The sequence below is a fragment of the Salvelinus namaycush genome, chromosome 5 (assembly GCF_016432855.1).
Source record: "Salvelinus namaycush isolate Seneca chromosome 5, SaNama_1.0, whole genome shotgun sequence".
Lineage (NCBI taxonomy): Eukaryota > Metazoa > Chordata > Actinopteri > Salmoniformes > Salmonidae > Salvelinus > Salvelinus namaycush.
Window position 1 is genome coordinate 8,296,521 of NC_052311.1, and position 5,489 is coordinate 8,302,009.

At 40.0% G+C, this 5,489-nt stretch overlaps 1 protein-coding gene across 3 annotated transcripts in view; it reads left to right on the forward strand.

Moving 5' to 3' along the window:
- LOC120047920 (proheparin-binding EGF-like growth factor) overlaps positions 1 to 650 on the forward strand; it is a 5,806-nt gene extending 5,156 nt beyond the window's left edge. For all 3 annotated transcript variants that reach the window (XM_038993533.1, XM_038993534.1, XM_038993535.1), the window contains one exon: positions 1 to 650. This exon is cut by the window's left edge. The gene's annotated coding sequence lies outside the window, so the exon portion shown is untranslated.
- Positions 651 to 5,489: the final 4,839 nt, after the last annotated feature.

Below are 5,489 nucleotides of genomic sequence, written 5' to 3' on the forward strand. Positions count from 1 at the left end.
TAGATATACCTGATTACTGACTTTGATATCAGCACTCTGTGTACAGGCTGCTCAGAACACACACCACTGTGATTAGTTGGTTGATTGATTGATTGATTCAATAAACAACAGTGTGGTGTACTATACCAATGTACCACTGACAGGTCTCTGTGTGTACCATTATGACGTGGTTGCATTGGTCTTCTGTGTTTGACTCTGAAGAAGACATACAAAACATCCAGACATAGAAGTGAATTGAATAGAAATTACTCTACTCTAGAATCCCAAAATATAGAATATAGGAAATATTCTAGAATGTTTATAATCTAGAATCCAGTTTAAATATTTCTGTATTACAATCAGGATGTGGAATAGATCCAAAGAAAACTCTGGTGCCTTGTCGAGTCCAGTCATTGTAGCGAGTGTTGGAAGATAGAAACTTACACAAGTGGTGTAGTTTTATTGTCTTTGAGAAATGAGTAGGACATAAATCTCCCAAAATGTTATCTCCAATTTCTGTTATTTATTTCTGTTACCATGCCGGTTGTGTTGTCTTGTTTTAGCATGGTGGGTGTGGTGATGGATATACTATAGTTACTGTAATATGGTTATTTACTGTACTGTAATATACACTGAGATCCATACTAAGATCATGATGAAATGTGAATTCATTCAAGTGTTCAGCCTTTTTAAAAATGAATAACCCTCCTTGAGAAAAACATCCTGGACACAATCTGCAGTTTTGAAGTGATTTCTAGTCAAAAAAAATGTTTTTCTTCTCAGAAAATAAAGTTTTTTTTTCTCGGAATCCCTGAAGTCATTATATTATGTGTTATCTATGTTACGAAGGCTGCATTTACACAGGCAGAACAATTCTGATATTTTTTCCACTAATTGGTCCTTTGACCAATCAGATCAGATTTTTTGCCAATAATTGGGCTGCATGTGTAAAAGCTGTATTGCTCATATCCTGTATCCTGTTGCTATCTATACACTGATGAGTGTTTTAAACTCAGAATCATGATGCTACAAAGTTACCTCTAGACACTGATCTAATGTCTGTTTAGGGTCTGTTTTGGATTGGAAGAAAGGCATCTTAATCAAGATTCAAGATCTGAGGTGGTTAAAATATATATCATTTTTACCTCAAGTTGCTCCTATCTGTTATTATAAGTTAATAACATTTCTATACTAATGGTCTAGGCTTCACCTTGATAGTTAAGGTCACCATTATTATAGCTATCTGGTTAACTTCCTGTATTGAGTGTGTCACTATGGCCTCATATTGTAGTGATACTTAAGAGAGACCGGTCTGGGACGACAACACTACTGTGTGCTTTTGGTCTTTCAGTCACTGGCTGTAATTATAGAAAGGATAATATTTATGTTCCGTTCTCACCCCCTCCCTTTTACCCCTCCTCTCCTCCCTCCTTCCCGCCCGTGCTTCAGCTACTCCTTTCAACCAGAGCACCTGTATCCTGGCCAAAGGTCACCTTCAGGATGTGCAGCCAGCCCTTGCAAGTGTTCTGAAGAGTTCCCTCTTATGTCATTTCCTAAGTAACTTAAGTTTACTCTTAACTTCGTAAGAACATTTTCTTTTTCCATAAATCATCTTGACATGTGTTCATGCCAATGACCGAAGGGCTGGAAAAATCACAAGCAGACCTGGTCTGCCAGCTACAAGGATTGTGTATCCACAGCTGTTCTGCTTCGATCTACAGTACTCTAGTATATCCACAGCTGTTCTGCTTCGATCTACAGTAAGCTAGTATATCCACAGCTGTTCTGCTTCGATCTACAGTAAGCTAGTATATCCACAGCTGTTCTGCTTCGATCTACAGTACTCTAGTATACCCACAGCTGTTCTGCTTCGATCTACAGTAAGCTGGTATATCCACAGCTGTTCTCCTTTGATCTACAGTAATCTAGTATATCCACAGCTGTTCTGCTTCGTTCTACAGTAAACTAGTATATCCACAGCTGTTCTGCTTCGATCTACAGTAAGCTAGTATATCCACAGCTGTTCTGCTTCGATCTACAGTAAGCTAGTATATCCACAGCTGTTCTGCTTCGATCTACAGTAAGCTAGTATATCCACAGCTGTTCTCCTTCAATCTACAGTAATCTAGTATATCCACAGCTGTTCTCCTTCGATCTACAGTAAGCTAGTATATCCACAGCTGTTCTCCTTCGATCTACAGTAATCTAGTATATCCACAGCTGTTCTGCTTCGATCTACAGTAATCTAGTATATCCACAGCTGTTCTGCTTCGATCTACAGTACTCTAGTATATCCACAGCTGTTCTCCTTCGATCTATAGTAATCTAGTATATCCAAAGCTGTTCTGCTTCGATCTACAGTAATCTAGTATATCCACAGCTGTTCTCCTTCGATCTACAGTACTCTAGTATATCCACAGCTGTTCTGCTTCGATCTACAGTAAACTAGTATATCCACAGCTGTTCTCCTTAGATCTACAGTAATCTAGTATATCCACAGCTGTTCTGCTTCGATCTACAGTAATCTAGTATATCCACAGCTGTTCTGCTTCGATCTACAGTAATCTAGTATATCCACAGCTGTTCTGCTTCGATCTACAGTAATCTAGTATATCCACAGCTGTTCTCCTTTGACCTACAGTAATCTAGTATATCCACAGCTGTTCTCCTTCGATCTACAGTAATCTAATGTATCCACAGCTGTTCTCCTTCGATCTACAGTAATCTAGTATATCCACAGCTGTTCTGCTTCGATCTACAGTAATCTAGTATATCCACAGCTGTTCTCCTTTGACCTACAGTAATCTAGTATATCCACAGCTGTTCTGCTTCGATCTACAGTACTCTAGTATATCCACAGCTGTTCTGCTTCGATCTACAGTAAGCTAGTATATCCACAGCTGTTCTGCTTCGATCTACAGTAAGCTAGTATATCCACAGCTGTTCTGCTTCGATCTACAGTAAGCTAGTATATCCACAGCTGTTCTGCTTCGATCTACAGTAAGCTAGTATATCCATAGCTGTTCTCCTTTGATCTACAGTAATCTAGTATATCCACAGCTGTTCTGCTTCGATCTACAGTAAGCTAGTATATCTACAGCTGTTCTGCTTCGATCTACAGTAAGCTAGTATATCCACAGCTGTTCTGCTTCGATCTACAGTAAGCTAGTATATCCACAGCTGTTCTGCTTCGATCTACAGTAAGCTAGTATATTCACAGCTGTTCTCCTTCGATCTACAGTAATCTAGTATATCCACAGCTGTTCTGCTTCGATCTACAGTAAGCTAGTATATCCACAGCTGTTCTCCTTCGATCTACAGTAATCTAGTATATCCACAGCTGTTCTGCTTCGATCTACAGTAATCTAGTATATCCACAGCTGTTCTGCTTCGATCTACAGTACTCTAGTATATCCACAGCTGTTCTCCTTCGATCTATAGTAATCTAGTATATCCACAGCTGTTCTGCTTCGATCTACAGTAATCTAGTATATCCACAGCTGTTCTCCTTCGATCTACAGTACTCTAGTATATCCACAGCTGTTCTGCTTCGATCTACAGTAAACTAGTATATCCACAGCTGTTCTCCTTAGATCTACAGTAATCTAGTATATCCACAGCTGTTCTGCTTCGATCTACAGTACTCTAATATATCCACAGCTGTTCTGCTTCGATCTACAGTAATCTAGTATATCCACAGCTGTTCTGCTTCGATCTACAGTAATCTAATGTATCCACAGCTGTTCTCCTTCGATCTACAGTAATCTAGTATATCCACAGCTGTTCTGCTTCGATCTACAGTAATCTAGTATATCCACAGCTGTTCTCCTTTGACCTACAGTAATCTAGTATATCCACAGCTGTTCTCCTTCGATCTACAGTAATCTAGTATATCCACAGCTGTTCTCCTTCGATCTGCAGTAATCTAGTATATCCACAGCTGTTCTCCTTCGATTTACAGTAATCTAGTATATCCACAGCTGTTCTGCTTCGATCTACAGTAATCTAGTATATCCACAGCTGTTCTGCTTCGATCTACAGTAATCTAGTATATCCACAGCTGTTCTCCTTCGATCTACAGTAAACTAGTATATCCACAGCTGTTCTGCTTCGATCTACAGTAAACTAGTATATCCACAGCTGTTCTCCTTAGAGCTACAGTAATCTAGTATATCCACAGCTGTTCTGCTTCGATCTACAGTACTCTAATATATCCACAGCTGTTCTGCTTCGATCTACAGTAATCTAGTATATCCACAGCTGTTCTGCTTCGATCTACAGTAATCTAATGTATCCACAGCTGTTCTCCTTCGATCTACAGTAATCTAGTATATCCACAGCTGTTCTGCTTCGATCTACAGTAATCTAGTATATCCACAGCTGTTCTCCTTTGACCTACAGTAATCTAGTATATCCACAGCTGTTCTCCTTCGATCTACAGTAATCTAGTATATCCACAGCTGTTCTCCTTCGATCTGCAGTAATCTAGTATATCCACAGCTGTTCTCCTTCGATTTACAGTAATCTAGTATATCCACAGCTGTTCTGCTTCGATCTACAGTAATCTAGTATATCCACAGCTGTTCTGCTTCGATCTACAGTAATCTAGTATATCCACAGCTGTTCTCCTTCGACCTACAGTTAGCTAGTATATCCACAGCTGTTCTCCTTCGGTTTACAGTAATCTAGTATATCCACAGCTGTTCTCCTTCGACCTACAGTTAGCTAGTATATCCACAGCTGTTCTCCTTCGACCTACAGTTAGCTAGTATATCCACAGCTGTTCTCCTTCGGTTTACAGTAATCTAGTATATCCACAGCTGTTCTCCTTCGACCTACAGTTAGCTAGTATATCCACAGCTGTTCTAATTCGATCTACAGTAATCTAGTATATCCACAGCTGTTCTGCTTCGATCTACAGTAATATAGTATGTCCACAGCTGTTCTCCTTCGATCTACAGTAATCTAGTATATCCACAGCTGTTCTCCTTCGATCTACAGTAATCTAGTATATCCACAGCTGTTCTGCTTCAATCTACAGTAATCTAATATATCCACAGCTGTTCTGCTTCGATCTACAGTAATCTAGTATATCCACAGCTGTTCTCCTTCGGTCTACAGTAATCTAGTATATCCACAGCTGTTCTGCTTCGACCTACAGTAATCTAGTATATCCACAGCTGTTCTCCTTCGGCCTACAGTAATGTGAAGATATAAGACTACGTAGTTGTGATGACAAAACCCCATCAGGATCCCTGACAGATAAATCTGACATTACTAAGTGGCTGGTTACAGTGGGTGGTGGGGGACATGAACCTGCTGCACACTAGCCAGGAACAGGAAGCCTTTGGTGGAGCAGATGAAGTTGGGACACCTGATCTGAGAGTACACCGCATCATTCCACTACACCACCACAGTATTAGTCACACAGCCAACAGATGGCATGCTCAGAGACGCTGCCTACTAATGTAACATATGAGTAACTCTACTACCACTCCTGAATACGCGCA